The sequence below is a fragment of the Eschscholzia californica genome, unplaced genomic scaffold, assembly GCF_041429995.1.
Source record: "Eschscholzia californica isolate CP2 unplaced genomic scaffold, dmEscCali1.0.p SCAF_5, whole genome shotgun sequence".
Classification (NCBI taxonomy): Eukaryota; Viridiplantae; Streptophyta; class Magnoliopsida; order Ranunculales; family Papaveraceae; genus Eschscholzia; species Eschscholzia californica.
The window spans coordinates 24,970,247-24,988,164 of NW_028238472.1; the positions used below are offsets into that span (position 1 = coordinate 24,970,247).

The following is a 17,918-nucleotide window of genomic DNA, read 5'->3' on the forward strand; positions in this document are numbered from 1 at the left end:
TAACACAAACAAATCCAGAGATGTTACCTGCTTAACTGTGAATAACAACCAATGGCGATAACAGATTCTAGATTGACAGTAACAGAAAAACTAGTTAATGTCCAAAGTTTCTATACCGAAATATCCATATACATATAAAATCTTCCCTGGAGACCACACAACAAAGGCTCAATAGAATGAATATGAATTTGCTTTACCTGAAGAATCAAAGAAGCGAGTTAAAATATCCCTTTCACAAAACAACGTAATGTGTCCTTGCTTATATAACAAATGAACTTTTCATGCTTATATAACTACTACTCTAACAAGGAAAAGTTTGAAAAGGCAATTGATGAAACCCCCTTCCAAATAAAAATGCATTAGTAATTGGAAAGGAGGGAACCCTAAGAGGCAAATTTGAATGGAAATTCAAAGAAAACAAATTAACGTCTCCTCTAAACACCAATCTTCCTCAAATCGAAAAAGAAAAGGAGTGACATGTTAAGGAATGAAAGTAAAACTTAATAGTTCACTGTTTCCCTAAGGGGCTTGAGAAAAGCACGGATAGTTGGGCCTTTGGGTATTTGGTGCCCTTTATGATGAAAACAGGAAACCCCCTAGGAGACATGCAAATAACATCTCCTCGGAGTATCTAATTTGTAGATTTCCCTTGAAAATCAAATGAATTTTGCATGCACAAATTATTATTCCTTTAACATGGATAAAAATCAAAGAAGCAGGTTAAGAAAACACCAACTCGTCCTCCAAACCGAAAAATAACATAATGGAAGACTGCACGGAGTGGAAAAGTATTGAAAGATTCTAAAATAATGGCCCAATAGAAAAAAACAAAGTATATATACTAGTAACGTTTTCCCGTGGGGAATTAGAAACACATGGACAGCTGGACCAATCAATAGATTAGAAGTTATTAACATAAATAGGTGAACCCTGATGCAGAAGGATAAACCAACGATATGGGAGAGCTTTATGCAACCTATGGAAACCAAAGCGATACAATTAACACAAACAGATACCTAAACTTTTGTAAAGAAAAATCCGAAGTAAAAAAAGTTTTCAGATTAACAGTACCAGAAAAAGTATATTATGTTTAAGTTTGTATATCTGACATATGCAAATACATTAACACAGTTGTTCTTTCTGTTTGCCGAAAGCTTCCTCCCAAGCTATGCAACTGGGGCTCAATTGGAAGAATTCCCCCTGAAGAGCAGTCAAATAAACAAACTGTTATTGGTTGAAACCACCACTAGAGCAAGTATTGAACGTGATTCTGATGTGAAACCACCACCATAGACATGAAAAGATTGGCATCAGAATCATTCTCTAAAGCTATTAAAAACTAATTATTAATGAAAAAATAACCCCCTTTCATATCAAATACAAACTTGAATCCCTTTCGTAGTTGAATCCAATTGACGATGGAAATCTCCAAAAATTGAATAATTATGGAATCTGCAGAAGCAATCAAATGGTCAAGAACGTAATCTAACCCATATTGTACTACCCTAATCAGAGAAACGATGAAAGAATGAAATCTAGATGTTGGAAATGCAAACAGAAAACAGCGAAACCAAATTAACCACGAAACCCTAGATTAGTCAAAGAGCAAATACGCTTGCAAGCATCGCCTGGACAGCGAAAGTTCCTGCAACGAAAATGGAAAAATAAGGAAAAAAAACCCTAACAGAGGGAAGAAACTGAGGGAGTAGAAAGATAAAACGAAAGGGAAACAAGAAAAACTCTTAACAGAGGGTACAAGAGAAAATGAAAGAGGAAAAGTAAGCAAATACCTTGACAAATGAAGGAAGAGTCGAAGAGTAGATAGAGAAAACTGAAATCGTAAAGCAAACCTTTTTCGAGAAGAAACCATGAAACTATGTCAACCAAATTCCATGCTGCAGAAAAGATATCAAGAAAGATAGTCTTCATGAAAATACAAGAAATTTTGTGGAACTTGTAGCATAAGAACCTATAATGCAATGCATATTTCCCTGTAGAAGTGTGCTACCAACTGGACAAAACAAATTTCTGATCCAGGTTGAAATATACAGGTTCAAGTAGAAAACTCCATTCAAAATAAGAACCATACCAGTTCGTCATGTATTAAATCCTAATCACTGTGGAAAATGAGCAAGGGAGGTTCAGAAGAAGAAAGTAAAACTAATAAAGGCTCAAGTAGACCACCTAAAGAAGAAAGAAAAAGAAACTGAAAGTAGAAAGCGCAACAGAACCCCTTAACTAAAAATAAAAGAAACAGTCCTTAAAAATGGAAAACCAAAACGACACAAAAAAACAGTCTATATTGATATAACCAAGGAATGAAACTTCCCGAAGTTTCACCGAAATTTCGCGAAACGTTTCCTAAAATGAGATTAGGTGTACGAAATAACACTTACAACTATTTCCTGCATAGTATCCACCGACATGATCGAAATTTCCACCGAAGTTGTGGGAAATATCGAAATTTCCACCGACATGATGGAAATTTCGACTGACATAGTAGAAGTCTAGCAAAAAAATCAGAGACTAATACTAGAAAAATATCCATTTCTTCGTCTTTTTCATCTTCATTTCTCTTAGATCTTTTTTGATTTTTATGTTATGTTTTCCATGGTTTTTAAATCTATTTGAATGATTTACGACTTGACTTAACGGCCTAAATTGATTTTATCTTAGTAACACGTCTAATATAACTGTGTAATTGACGATACCTTCTCAAACTAACATAGTTTGTTACTTATTATTAGTAAGAATGATATCTTTTGGATGTTATAGCCAAAAAATTATTCAATTTACCACCGGAAGTAACTGTGTAATTGTTAATACTCCCTCAAATTAATAGATAATGTTAAACATCATTTTTATGCTTCAATATGGTTTAATAATCTTGTTATACATAATTGCATCATATTTTTATCATTTCTGTAGATTTGTAAGATTTCCACACTGACCGAAACATTTCTACGAAACGTTTCCACTTTTGGACCGACCGAAATTTCCACCGAAACCGAAATTTCATTCCTTGGATATAACTACGACCGGACCTTCATAAACAAACAGTAAGGAAGAGAACTTCAACATTATAATAGGAGATAAAAAAAAACCCTCAATTCTCTAAACAAGGTTATTCCTCCCTGGAGAGAAAACCCTATTCTCACAAAATCAAAGAAGAAATTTCTAATAGCCCTTTCACAAAACAATGTAATGTCTCCCAGGAACAAGTCCAATTCTCAAAACAAGGGTATACCCATACCTCGAGCAAGAAATCGACAATACCAGGTAAGGAAAGTTCTTGACCACGAAAAATATGAATACCTCCATATATCAAGATGGATGCTCGAACATAGTTGAGGTTCGTACTCTCATAACACCTGAGGAACAATTTAATGGCACTGTCGTAGTGGAAGAGGCCAAAATACCGAATAGAACGATAACTTCCACATAAGAAATCAGTTAGGGAAAAAAAACAGATTTCCAAGTGGGAGTTCAAGCCTTATCGTTTTCAACATCAACAAATTATCCCATTTTTTGTAGCTAACACTCCGTTAAGCTGCCACTATAGAAGGAAACCAATTTGTTCAACGATTGAATCAGATGAAAACCTACACACCAATAAAACACCATTTAAGTAATCAACTTTATTTTATTAACAACTCCTCAGAACCTAGACTTGTCCACATCTAATCCAAGCCCCAAATAATAACCAACCAAAATGAAATAAGTCCAAGACAAAGAAAAAGAATTTAGATTTATATCCAAATGAAACTTGCCCCCATCCCCACCCGAATGAAAGTTGAAACAGAAACCCCTAATAAGAAAATAATTTAAGTTCTCTATGTATACCTCAGTTGTCTTAAGTATCAACCATCAACAAAAGGGTCTACGCGACATGTTAGTGGACGAAAAAGACATGCAAATTTCTCAGTTTCTATTGGTTAGGAACTAAAAAGAACATAAGAAATTTAAATGGTATTGTTCACCTAGAGGGTATTGGAGGAAGACAAGAAGCTGATTCTTTTCACCACAATTAGACACTTGCACACTGCAAAATCAGGAGAGACATCCAATATTCTCTTCCCACCAGAACATGAGCCAAATATAGATTGTGATCTTCCAAATTGGATGCCCTGAAAGTAGTTGAAAAAGATTGTTTGTTTGATGCTAAAATTAGATATAACTCACAAAAGAATGAAATAGCAAGTTAGAACAAAAACACCCAGGCGATCTATCTGCAGCATCCAACAAATTCACTCGAACTAGAACAATTTACCAAGTAATGGCTACAAACATGACAGAAAACCATCGGCTCTAAGAGAGTTATTTAACTAGAAATAATTGTTATCACCTCAAAACTTATCTAGCTGTAACTCTTATGTTATAATATAACATTAAAAAGGAAGAAAGCTAAAAGAGAGAGCTCCTGTTGCAGCTGCTACCGCAGTTTTCTTGATCTACTGTCAAATAAATTAGCCGCATATCCCTCCTAATCGATCTATCTTGTTATCTTGATGCCCCACTAGAGAGGACAACAAGTGACCATGCAAACGAAAAAATCAAAATAAAATAAAAAGGGTTAACTCAATTTTGGCCCCCTAAAGATGACCAGCTCACCAAAATGGCTCCCTAAAGATGACCAACTTCCAAAATAGCCCCCTAAATCACTTTTCCGTCTGTTTACCTTTAGAAATTAAATTTTTTCTTTTTCATTACCAATTTTACCCTTCTGACATTCTTCCATTATTTATTGTCTCTGAAGCCGATAAATCTTCAACCATAAGAGTCCCTGGGAAAAACAAAAAGCAAAGCCAAAAAATAGGGTCCCAAACACTAAGAAATTTAAAAAACACTTCCACAGTCCACATCCTAACACGAAGGGTACATCATGCTATACTATGTATATTCAATGAACTTCTGAAGAGTACTTCAAGACACTACCCCACGTAATATAACTTCTATCCCTACAACAGAGTGAAGGAATTACAAAAGAAGGGCACAAGTTAAGGTGGATACAACACGAAACATAAAAATGGCAAACTTGGAACCAGAAATGAAATTTAATAGTTCTGTTTTTGTCTGACGGGTATGAGAAAAACTAAGACAGTTGATCCATGGATACTATATTTTCATGTAAAGTGATAAGACAATAGGGACGAATAGTGGATTCTATGTTTTTTTTTATGAAAAGGATTCTATGTAAAATAGGAAAACCCCCACAAGTTAGAACCAAATCACATCTTCTTAAAGTAAGTCCAATTCAAAAATCCCTACAAAAATCAAAATAATGCTTACTTTAATTGTTATTCCTCTAATAAGGAAATTAATGGAGGTAGCAAGTTAAAAGACAGAAAACGCCTTTACCAGATGAAGTCATAACTAATAGAAAAGAAGACTATTAGAGGTCTGGAGTGCACCTCCAAGCAGAAATCATTTCTAAGAAGACGTTTCCAGAAGACCAGTCATCCTGAAAACTACTAACTAACACATATGAGGACCAGACGACTAAGGAAATGAAAAGGTATAGAAAGATTCTTAAATCATGCCATGCAATAAACCAAAAAAAGGTACTACTATAACTTTCCCGAGAGGCATGCAGATAACAAGGAGAGCCAGTTTTTGGACGTTGAATATTGTTGTGAAGTGTTAAATGTTAACAACATAGACCGGCACTAGAGAAGAATTTTATGGAATCTGTGCATAATATGGGAACTCCCTTGAGAGAGAACACTGAAAAGAAAACGCTAACCTAGACAACTCCTTCAGTCAAAACAAGAAACCCCAATTTCCATTACAGTGACTTCTCTACAACATGATAAAAACATTTCAATTGCGTGTCAACCATTAGTAACGCAAAACTAAATAAAATCAATAGTGCAGTTTAATATAAACTCCCTTCACTTGAAGATTTACTTTTTTGGTCAAGAACTAACCCATGAGAACATTTGAACAACCTGAAATCCCCTCAAGAGAAGCTGGTTACCAAGTGGAGATAACAACAATCTATACAAAACTGTTGTCAAAATTTTCTACTCTTGGTTGAAATCCCATCAACAAAAGAATTACTGCTAGAAAGAAGAAAAGTTTTTCTCATCACCAATTTTGATAAATCCGAAAGGTTAACCTTGACCAAGATGATGTCCTACAGTTACGCAACAATAACAACTTTACCGAATAAACCTAAAAAATCAATTAGGATACCTAAGCTTTTGAGGAAAGCCGCAATGAGAGAATAGATTCCACAATAACAGTAACAGAAAACCATAATCATGTCCAGAGATCCACTAGCAACATATCTGATACATCACAAAGTGATCTTACCTTTTCCCCAAAACTTTATTGGACAACACAAATAGAAGCTGCTTAATGGGAAGAATTTCAAAGTGTGTTTTCCCTACACAACAACTGGATCAATAAACCAATGAAGATGCAAATCCGACCCTGAGTCCCAAATCAAAGAACAAATTAAGAGCCAAATCAGAACCAAAATTTCTAGATGCTCGAGATGCAAACTAATACCAAACAAACCAGTTAGATCACGAAATCGACATTGTTTCAAATGTAAATATGTTTCAGGCACACCACCAATCACCAAACAACATGGAACTGTTCATACCAAATTCAGAACTTTAGTCCTCACACCAACTTCAGAGGACAACAATCAATTCAAAACAGTTCTACGATTAAACTTTTGGTTCAAGTTAATTGTTACAAATCAAGAAGTTAAATATTTTATTATGTATAGTTTCTATAGCGTCAAATTCGCACTTGCAACAGATTGATGTTCATGTTTCCCTCAAGGCTCTAATAGTAATAACAACAGGGGTGAACTGCGAGATTATGAATATGTGGATTCCCCAAAGAGTAATCAGATTAATAAAAACTTTGGTAGTCTAAAGCATCAACAAAACCATTCTGATGTGCATCAAGTCAGTCATTCACATATACATAATAAGATCGGCAGCATTATCTCTAAAGCCTTTAAAAATACTACCCATAAATTAGGACCCCCTCAACTAATCTTCGTTTAACAGGATAAAAATAAAAAAGTAAAAAATATTACAATTCATTCAGAGTTTAACAAAAAAGATAAAAATCAAAGAAGTGGGGTAAAAGACAAAAAAAAACCTCCCAAGATGAACAACGCATTAGGAATTGAAAATGACAAAATTTTAGACGCAAATTTAAATGGAACTTGAGACACAAAAATCTCTTCCCAGAAAATGCTTCCTCTAGACAGAAGCCGTCCTTGAAACAAACTATAAAACAAATTTCAGCATATTTAATAGCAGTTCTGTTGAGGCTTATTTAACGAACAAACACGAAGTAGAGTGAAGATCTACAGTTCCAATAGGGCGTATTTGATAACATTACATTTCAGAACCTTTCAGTTGGCAAACACTATCTGGTAGTTGTTGGCCCCTGAAATTTAAAAAAGGTGGATCTAAACGACCCTCCAGATATTACTAACTCACTATTATATGTTGTGCAAGGAACAACCAATTGGCACATCTAAAATCAGATGAAGTAGAATTGAAATAGCTATTAATATGTCACATAAAATCTTAATATCCAATATAAATTAGAAGCAGGCAATAACTGAATAACTGAATTGATTCACAACCGAAGCACAAAAGAATTTGGAGACAAGATTAGAAGGTGAGATGGCCATTCCTAGCTAACAATAAGACTATACAAGCAACAAGCCAACAACTTCTCAAGCGTTAGAGCTCATGTTAGATACAAATAACACTAGATTATGTCTTAGGCAAGGAGCAACATAAGACACAGCTAAAATAAGATGAGGTAGAATTGCGAAAGCTAACCTCCCAAGTTAGTAAGTATACCAACCGAAGTTGAAGATGAAAAACCTACGGAACAGTTTGCATCAACATGATAGCTCTCCTAAGATAGCATGTGTTTTAAATTACCTTTAAAAGTCAGAAAATAAAGGAAAGGTAAAGAACTTTGGCACTACGGATCTATTACTCATGGATCTGGAATAGGACTGAAAATACTTGACTTACACATTATAAAGGAAATTAGTTCAGTCCGAAATCTTCTGACCCGTCGAGCAAGCACCAGAAAGTTGTTCCATTGGACTTGGAAGTCCACCTATCCTACATCAAGATAAGACCGTCAACAATTTTACAGATGTAGATAACCTAGACACGACACTTTAAAACTGAAAAAGATAAAAAAAACTACATCCTGATGACAACCAGGGAATATGATAGCAGCATTCAGCAACCCCGACAAGAAAGATTTTCCATTTTGTAAAACCAATCCAACATCTTTTAGAAACGAAGGAACACAACCAAAATAGAGAGAATAACAAAAATCATCATGTACATTATAACAAATTACCTATTCGGAGAAAATGAGCAAACAGAAAACCTAGAAAAAAAAAAAAAAAAAAAACCTAGAAAAAAGTGCAAAACTGTGATTAGCATAAAACTCAAAACTGAAGAAGGGAAAATGAAGAATTGCCAATGAGGAACCACTAAGGAAACTAAGGATAACTTGACCAAACACTACCGCGTAACAAAGTTGGTTCACTCACGATTGACATGAGGCAAATATGGATCGCAGACATCTCAAATAACGTACTCCAAGAAACAAAACCAAATCGTCAAGCAATAAAGAAACCTTCGGAAAAAGAACAACAAAAGAAAAATAAGGATCCAGCGCACTAAGAAATTTAAAAGAAACCCCAACAAGGTTGAGCAAGTCAAAAACCAAATACGAACACAGAAATAGGTGGCAAGCAAGACTCGTAACTCCATATTTTCCCCTCCCCACGTCAGATATTGAACTTAGTATTGATATCTACCAACCTGTAGCTCATACCCCTAACATCAGGGCTCAGGTGGGAAAAAAAATATTTGTACTATAATAAAAATCTACCAATAAACTTCCTCACTAGCAACTTGAAATAAAAACTCCTTCGGGAGAGACTCACGTCAGAATTCCTTGTCCTCCAACAACCGGAAGAGTGACAGAATCTGCACAGTGGATATCACCGGTCACACATTGTGAATATAATTTAAAGTAAATGTGAACAGAAAGTTTGAAGAAATGACCTATGTACGAAATGTAACTGCAAGTTTATATAAGAAAGAAACCCTTCGAAGAAACCAAAGCGCTCCCACCATGGAAACCTAATCCTCCAGTAAACAAAGATAATCCAGCAAAATAAGTTCTACCACCACTGCAAGAAATGCAAAGCAGGTTATTTTTTCCGTGACAAAACGTGCGACACGCTAACCCTTCCAGGTCCATGCCACATATTCTTAAAACTAAGGTTAAGGAATTTCGTATTACGAATAGGAAAAAGATTGCAGAAAGACTAAAATAAACTTCCATGAAAGCCCCTTAACTAGAGATCCCCCTTTAAGCCCCGTTCAAGGTTACCAACCGTCGGGGAATGTCTGAAATGGCGGCCACCCATACCCTGAACACAGTTACATGCAATTAAATCTTAAAGGTAGAAGAGACATAACATAAGCAAACCATCTCTCTCAGGGAACAAGCTAGTATAGAAAACACCCTCCCTTCACAGCAGACAAACCAAACCTCTTCTGCAAGTATTTAAATCCTGAGGGTTCGGATAGGAAATAAAATGCCAAATTTTGATCTTTTTCCCAAATCACGAAATGATTGAGGTAAGGATTCCACAACAAATCCCTAATGATAAGGAGAGAAATTTTTACCACTCAATATCCTAATAGCAAAGAAAATGAATTTAAAGCCCCGTGTTTGGATAGAGAACCCCTTTCAAAATAAAAATGGAGTCGCTCTCTAGGCAAAAACCATATCATCTAGGAAACAAAGATTACAACTGAAAAATAAAGGAATCACATAATTGAGAAGGCAAAGCCAGATAAGAACATCAAAATGCTCCTTCCCCCATCAAAAGTTGAGCCTGTATATTTAAGGATTAAGAGTAAAAATGTAACAAACTTCCGGGAATCAAGTAATAAGCAAAAAGCTTTTTAAAGAAAACAGAGTAGTTTTAAAATTATAAATACCACTCGGATCCAAGAAATGTTACTCCCATGCAATAACTCCCTTCAAGAGAAGAACCAACTAGTTCTCCATGAATTAAATCCTTATCATCTGGGGTCCAAAAAACTAGTAAGCCAAAGGTTGATCTCTCCAAAACTGAGAGAGACAATCTAATATAATTGAGCAGAAAGAGGAAAAAAATCTAATCAAACTATAAGTTTGTACGGGGGAATAAGACTGTTACTCTTTCATAAATCAAGAAATAACCAAGTATCGGTAGCTAACACTTCCATAACAAATCCCTGCAATATTGGGAGAGAATTGGCATATTAAATATTTGAATAAAGAAACAATGAACTTAAGATATAAAACTGAAGTACCCCAAGACCGCATATAAAACTCTACAACAATAAAAATGTGATCGCTTCTCTAGGTAGATCCTATCATCCAGGCAACAGACAACAGCCAAGATGATTCCCATACCTGCAGAAATGAGGAAAAGGAAACCAGCTTGAGTGGAAGAAATAGAAACCAAGTATGCGGTATCCACTGTTACACTTCCGGCATGAAGAGGTCAGACGACTATTTAAACTTCCAGAATCAATTTCTAATCACCAAGTGTCTGTGATCATGTTATTCAATGATTAAATAAAGAATACTGCAAAACATAATTAGTACACGGATAAAAAAGAAAAGAAAAGCAAGTAAAGAAAGACCCATACGAATACAGCCTATAGAACTCCGTTGACTCCACCCCTCTTACTAAACAATCAACCAAAATATATACTTGGACAACTAAAAAACCGAAGGTTTAAAGTCACCATCCACTTTTCATGTTAAAAGGTCACACTCAAGAGAAGAAAAGAAAAAGAACTGAAACGAAAGAACATAGTGAGACTTTATACTATGCGTATTCCATTACTAACAAAGAACTAAAAATACTGCAATGCATTAGATATAGACTCCTCTCACGTAAAGGTTTCCCATATTGGATTGCAACAACTACCCCATGAAATCTACACAGACTGAAATTCTGTCAACAAGAAGCACCACCAACTGAAGAGAACAACAGTCAATTTAAAACAACTTCGAAAATATTAACTCTTAGCAGAAATATCTCATCAATAATTGATGACTGCTAGAAAGAAGAAAAATTGAAGGCGAATCCAAATAAGCTTAACAGAAGACTAGATCAGGTTTAAGTTTCTATACTGACTAATCTAACATATCACAGAGTCATCTAGTATAGGATCAATACCTTTACTAGCTAAACCCGCAGTGAAGCAAGTATTTAAGATGATCCTGATGTGAGATCGACATCAGAATAATCTCTAACTCCAAAGTAATTATCAATGAGTATTAACTCTTAGCTGAAATGTCGCATCAGTTATTGATGACTGCTAGAAAGGTGAAATATTGGTAAATCGTGAAAGGACACTAAACCAAATGCAACCTTCCCACTACAACGACCAACTAATCATGTTATACAAAACGTTTCTAGGATAGCAAATCGAAACGATTAACGTTATAATGACCAAGATGTTATGCCAAAACAGAAGTATTTAAGATGATCATGATGCGGTATGGCATCAGAATCATCTTTAAATCCATTAGAAGTAATTACCAATGAATTAGTAATCCCCTTCAATCTCAAATACAAACTCAAGGGCGATGTGTAGTCGAATCTGCATAAGCCGCCAACTGATCAAGTACTAATTTCCAACCCATATATTCATTTCTCCCTAACCAAAGAAAAAATTCAACTTAGAACCAGATCGAAATCAAACATTTTAGATGCTTGAGATGCAAACCAAACTGAATAGATTAGGTTGATTGAGAAACCATAGATTACTGAAAAAAGCAAACCGCTTTTAGGCACCACCAATCAATCAGCAAAAGCTTGAATAGCTTGAACTGTTCACACCAAATTCAGAGAACAACAATCAAGTCAAAACCATTCTCAAATTGTAACACATGCTTCAAATATATCATAAACAAAACAACTGGTAGATGGACAGTAAACTTTAGGCTGTTAATACTGTGGTAGTGTGGTAAATAACTACACAAGCTAATACCCCAAATTCAAAGAGAGAAAGTGCAGCTTCTATATACAACCCACAAGTTAGAAGCAATTCCAAATTAACAAGAAGTAAAAACTAAATCATGTATAGTTTCTATACCGAAAGATTTGATACACCAACAGAGTTATCTTACTTTCCCTCGAGGCCTTCTTTGAGAAAATCTGGGATGATTCCAGAATACTAATCTGAGAAATAAATCGTTATTGGTTTAAATGCTCAATAAATCCATTACACGAGATGATTCAAATGTGGACCGCATCGTGCATATTTGCACAATAAGATTGGCATCGGAATCATATCTGAAGTCATTATAAAGAATAATCAATGAAGAACACGCCTCTTCTTACAGTTGAATTAGATTTCAAATGGAATCATTGACAGATATCAAATCTGCAGAAGCATTTAATCAAAAACATAATTTGAAACCCCGTTTTATGAAACGTCACGCCTAAACTACCAATAATCAAATTGAAAGGAAACTGGTACATGCTTAAGAACGCAAACCACGAAAAACAACAGAAAATCGACCAACAACCTAGATGAACAAAAACACAAACCACGAAGAACCAGCTAATCAGCCAAAGCTTCAATAATAACATGAAAAGGCCTGCAACAGATACCGAAAAATCAGGGAGAACACAAACCTAGATAAATCAGAAAAGGGGAGACAGAGAGAGTGCGGGTCAGGATCTATAATATAAGATCCATTTTGTTTGTGAGGTCTAAGAGTTTCAATTTTGACGAATAGGATGAATTGCCAATCAATAAAGCAAAATAAATTCACAAAACTACCAAAAAGACCAGAAAAGGAAAAAATGCAGATAGGTTTAAAAGCCATTGCCTTCCCAATAAACCACAAGTTTATTCATGACATAGATCTCTGAGAAAGAGACGGGAACAAATTCTACCAATATTTCATTCAAATAGATCATCCTCACAAGCAAAAATCCCCCTTTAGGCAAAAGAAGAAAGCTCAGTTTTCCTTACATAGACACCTGACTTGCCTATAGAACATCATAACTAGAACTTTTTACATTTTATATCAATCATTAGTAACACAGTACTAATCAATAATACATTTGCTATGAACTCCATTTATATAAAGATTTTCCTTTCCTGTTAACAACTACCCCATAGCAACTATACCAGTTAAAAATAAAATAAAATAACTCAACAAGGATACCTAAGCTTCTATAAGAAAACCCCCAAGGCAGAGAATCATGCATAAAGTACGTAAAAAAAAATGGCTAATGAAGATGACATCAATTATGTAAAAACATAGGATAACAAGTTTTTCTACTACACTACCATAGTATAAAGGTCTGAAGTATTGCCAAACAACTCAAAAATAACAGTGAAAAGGAAAACCAAAACTTCTAAAGAGGTTATTGGATTCGAAAAACACAAACATCGATAATGGCTTAAAATACGTATGCTTCGAGGCGCGCCTCCAGGCGTACACCTCAACCTTTTTTTCAAACATTCAAGCATGGTTTATTAAGGAAATCTCGAAACTGTACTATTCCCTGAAATACAATCGGATAAAAAATCAATAAGCAGGGTTCAGTAGAGCAAGTATTTAAGATGATCCATATGCGGATCTTATCCTGCACATAGGCATGATAAGATTGCCGGCAGTATCATCTTTAAATCTATTAAAAGTGATTACCAATGAAATAAAACTCAAGTCCAATGTGTAGTTGAATAAAGTAGCAATCCAAATCTTTTCATGATTGGTTCCATATAAAATTTCGAGAAGCAAATCAATCAATCAAGAGAAAAATCCAAACCTACTATGCAATGCCTGATCAGAGAAAATAACTGAGAAGCAAATCACGATAAAAACTTTTAAACAGTGCTATCAAAATCGTGCGATTTAGAATTTCTTACGTGAAGCCTTTTTCTGGGCTAGGGGCCGCCAACTTCAAATATAGGACTTGGCTTCAGCACAGTTAAAACCATTGATCAGTTGTGAGTGTCGCACCACCTCAGGACTTGACACAACTCATATAACTTCACATAGACACGCTGACCACAATTGAAACAACTATTAATACATCGCACCAAACAATATCCAATATAATATATTGCATCTCATGACATGACACAACTCATAACTTCACACACACACATTGACCACAAGTGAAACAACTACAGAAGAAGAAAGGAGTTTGGAGGCAAGATAAGTGAGACGGTCATAGCTGGCTAACAATAAGACTAAGACCGACAAGCAAAAAACTCGAAGTGTTAGCGCTTATGTTGCAAACAATTAGCACTAGATTATATTTTTGGCAAGGAGAAATATACTCACACAGCGAAAATAAGATCAAGTACGATTTCGAAAGCAAACTTAAGTTAGTAATACAAACCGAAGTTGAAACGAAAAATCTACCAAGCAGTTTGCACCAGCATGATGGAGCTCCTACAATAGCAAGCAAATCTTCTAACATATCTTTAAAAGTCAAAAAATGAAGGAAACGAAAGGTAAACAACTTAGGAACCATGGATTTACTACTCATGGATCTGCAATAGGACTGCAAATACTTAATTTACACAAGATGATGCATAAAACTCGGGCGTTTTTTCTTGTCTCAAAAGTCAGCAAATTGTGATTCTCTCCACTACGATTCAGGAAAGTAGTTCTGTCCACTCAACATATATCGGATATATATGCCTACTGTTAACGAGAGGTATACTCGAGAAAGAACATAAATGCAAGTTAGAACAGAAGACCCCCTTTCTTGGAGAAAACCGAATCAAACCTTCAGGTAAAAAATAAGTCCCTTGAAAAACAAACAACAAAGCCAAAATAATGTGTCAGAACACTAAAAGATATTTTTAGAGGAAACCTACCAACCCTATAACTCATATTCTACACAATTGCATGATGAACAGAGTATTGATATCTAACAACCCAATAACTCATACTCTACACAAATAGGATAAAAAAATGGTACTATCAAATAAAAATCTATCGCTAAACTTCCTCACCACCAACTTGAAATAGAAACTCCCTTCAAGGAGATTGAGTAAGATTTCATTATAATTCCCAGTCGGTCAACAACCGGAACAAGTGACTGAATCTACAAAGGAGACATCACCGGTAACCCTTCATGAATATAATTTAAAGTGAAATGTTTGTACAAATGATCCCTGTACAAAATGTAACAGTAGCTTTATATAAGAAAAAACACTTTCGAAGAAACAAAAGCACTCCCACAATGGAAACCTAATCCTCAGTAAACAAAGATAATCCAGTAAGATAAGTTCTACAACCTCTTGAGGAAATACATATCCCTAAAAGCGAGGCCAAGGAATTACATATTACGACTAGGAAAAAAGATTGCACAAAGAGAAAACTAAACTCTCATGAAAACCCTTAAATGAAGATCCTACTTCTAACCCCGTCAGTGAATGTCTGAATGTGGATAGCGGCCACCCATACCCAGAACACAGTTAAAGCCTAAAGGGGCACTTACATATTAAAGGTGGAAGAGACGTAGCCTAAGCAAAACATTTTTCATGGAACAAGCTACTATAGGATACTCCATCTTAAAGGTGGAATAGAGAAAGCCTAAGCAAAACAGTTTCGGGAAACACCTTATAAACAGAAACTTTATCGAAAAAACATATAGATTTTTAAATTGTAAATACCACTCAGATACCAAGGATCAGGGTGAACACTCAAAACATAGCAGCTACTTAATTGAGGATTCCGAATTTGAAGTAAATTGGCTTCATGAAATGAACATGGGCAGAATAAAAAATCTTATCTGAAGGCATTATAAAGAACAACCAATGAAGGAACCCCTTTTAATATGATACTTACAGTTGAATTAGATTTCAAGTGGAATCATTGACAATCTCAATTTCCAAAATGGAGTAGATATCAAATCTGCAGAAGATCAAGAACATAATTTGAACCCCTTGTTTTACGAAACGTCAAACCTAAATAACCAAATTGAAAGGAAACTGATAGATGCTTAAGAACATAAACCAAGAAATACAAAATGAAATCAACCTGACAACCTATATTAATATAAACACAAACAACGAGGAACCAGCTAAAGCTTCAATAACTTGAAAGAAGCCTGCAACAGATACCAAAATATCAGGAAGAACACAACCGTAGATTGATCAATTAAGGGGAGACAGAGAGAGGGGGCCAAGGATTTATAATGCAAGATTCATTTTGTTTGTGAGGGATAAAGGTTTTAGTTTTGACCTACCTTCCCCAAATAATAAAAGCAAAATAAATGAAGGAAATAAACGGTAAAGAACTTAGGAACCATGGATTTACTATTCATGGATCTGCAATAGGACTGCAAATACTTAACTTACACATGATGAAGGAAATGAGTCCAGTTCAGAGTCTTCCGACCAATCGACCCAGCAATAAAAAGCTGATTTTTGTCCGTTCGACTTGAAATTCCACATATCCTATCAACATGATGGAGGTTCTGAGAAAGCAAAACTTCTAACACACCTTTGAAAGACAAAATGACGGTAACGAGAACTGAAGAACTTGGAACCTTGAACCCAGCAACTTTGGATCCATGTAAATTGCTGAAGAAACTGTAGACCAAGCCAAGGAAATGATATCAGTTCAAACCCATCCACCCAGCACTGGAAAGTTGAATCTTCTCCCGTTGAATTGGGAAGTTCCGCATATCCTACATCAAGATAAGACCATCAATATTTTCACACATTTACTTCATCTAGACATGGAACTTGAAAAGAGAAAAAAGAAAAGATAGAATTTTATCCTCATAACCTACATCAAGATAAGACCATCAATATTTTTACACATTTACTTCATCTAGACATGGAACTGGAAAAGTGAAAAAAGAAAAGATAAAATTTTATCCTCGTAACATCCAGGCAATCTAGTTGTAGTATCCAGCAAATTCTCTCAAACCAGAACAATGTACCAAGCAAAGTAATGGCTACCAACATGACAGACCTATTCTGAGAGAGTTACCTATGTGCAAAATAGCTGTTATCACCTCAAAACTTATCCAGCTGCAAATCTTATGTTATAATATCACATGAAAAGTGAAAAAGAAAAGATAAAATTGTATCCTCATAACATCCAGGCAATCTAGTTGTAGTATCCAACAAATTCTCTCAAACCAGAACGATTTACCAAGCAAAGAAATGGCTACCAACATGACAGACCTTCTACTCTGAGAGAGTTATCTATGTGGAAAATAGTTGTTATCACCTCAAAACTTATCCAGCTGCAAATCTTATGTTATAATATCACATAAAAAGAAGGAACACAATTAAAAGATAATGTCCTCTGTCAAATAAATTAGCAGCACATAAAAAAGAAGGAACACAACTAAAAGATAATGCCCAAGTAAAGAGGACAAAAATTGACCATGCACCAACTGCCTAATCACATGCAAACAGAAAGGACCAAGATAAAAGCATAAAACTCAGGGGTCTTTCATTTGTTGTGTCAATAATCAGGAAATTGTGATTCTCCACTACGAGTTCAGGAAAGTAGTTCCGTCCACTCAACATATGTCGGATATAGATAACAGACTCTCCACATTGTCTACCCCACAAGTAGTTGAACGAAACTATATGCCTGCTGTTAAAGAGAGGTATGCTCGAGAAAGAACATAAATGCAAGTTAGAACAGAAGACCACCTTTCGTGGAAAAGCCTAATCAAATCTGCAGGTAAATATCAAGGCCCTTGAAAAACAGAACAACAAAGTCAAAATAATGCTTCAGACCACTATAAGAAATTTAAAAGAAACCTACCAAAACCTATAACTCATAATCTACACAAAAGGATGGAAAAGAATTGTACTATCAAATAAAAG

The 17,918-nt window shown here is 35.2% G+C and overlaps 2 long non-coding RNA genes across 10 annotated transcripts; both read right to left on the reverse strand.

Annotated features, from left to right (window-relative positions):
- Positions 1 to 497: 497 nt before the first annotated feature.
- On the reverse strand, positions 498 to 4,125 carry LOC147537942 (uncharacterized). The gene is made up of 3 exons (XR_015225485.1): positions 3,316 to 4,125; positions 1,791 to 1,895; positions 498 to 1,645 (listed from the first exon to the last, which is right to left on the reverse strand). It is a non-coding gene; the product is annotated as an uncharacterized LOC147537942 (long non-coding RNA).
- Positions 4,126 to 5,058: 933 nt separating this feature from the next.
- On the reverse strand, positions 5,059 to 17,343 carry LOC147537943 (uncharacterized). Of its 9 annotated transcripts, none has more exons than XR_015225473.1 (7): positions 16,113 to 17,343; positions 15,913 to 15,978; positions 10,383 to 15,236; positions 10,247 to 10,304; positions 9,078 to 10,113; positions 8,957 to 8,999; positions 6,470 to 8,109 (listed from the first exon to the last, which is right to left on the reverse strand). It is a non-coding gene; the product is annotated as an uncharacterized LOC147537943 (long non-coding RNA). The 9 variants fall into 9 exon arrangements; XR_015225474.1 differs by having other exon boundaries at positions 16,105 to 17,343; XR_015225476.1 differs by lacking the exons at positions 15,913 to 15,978; positions 16,113 to 17,343 and adding an exon at positions 5,059 to 6,435 and having other exon boundaries at positions 7,821 to 8,109; positions 10,383 to 15,631.
- Between the last annotated feature and the right edge of the window lie 575 nt (positions 17,344 to 17,918).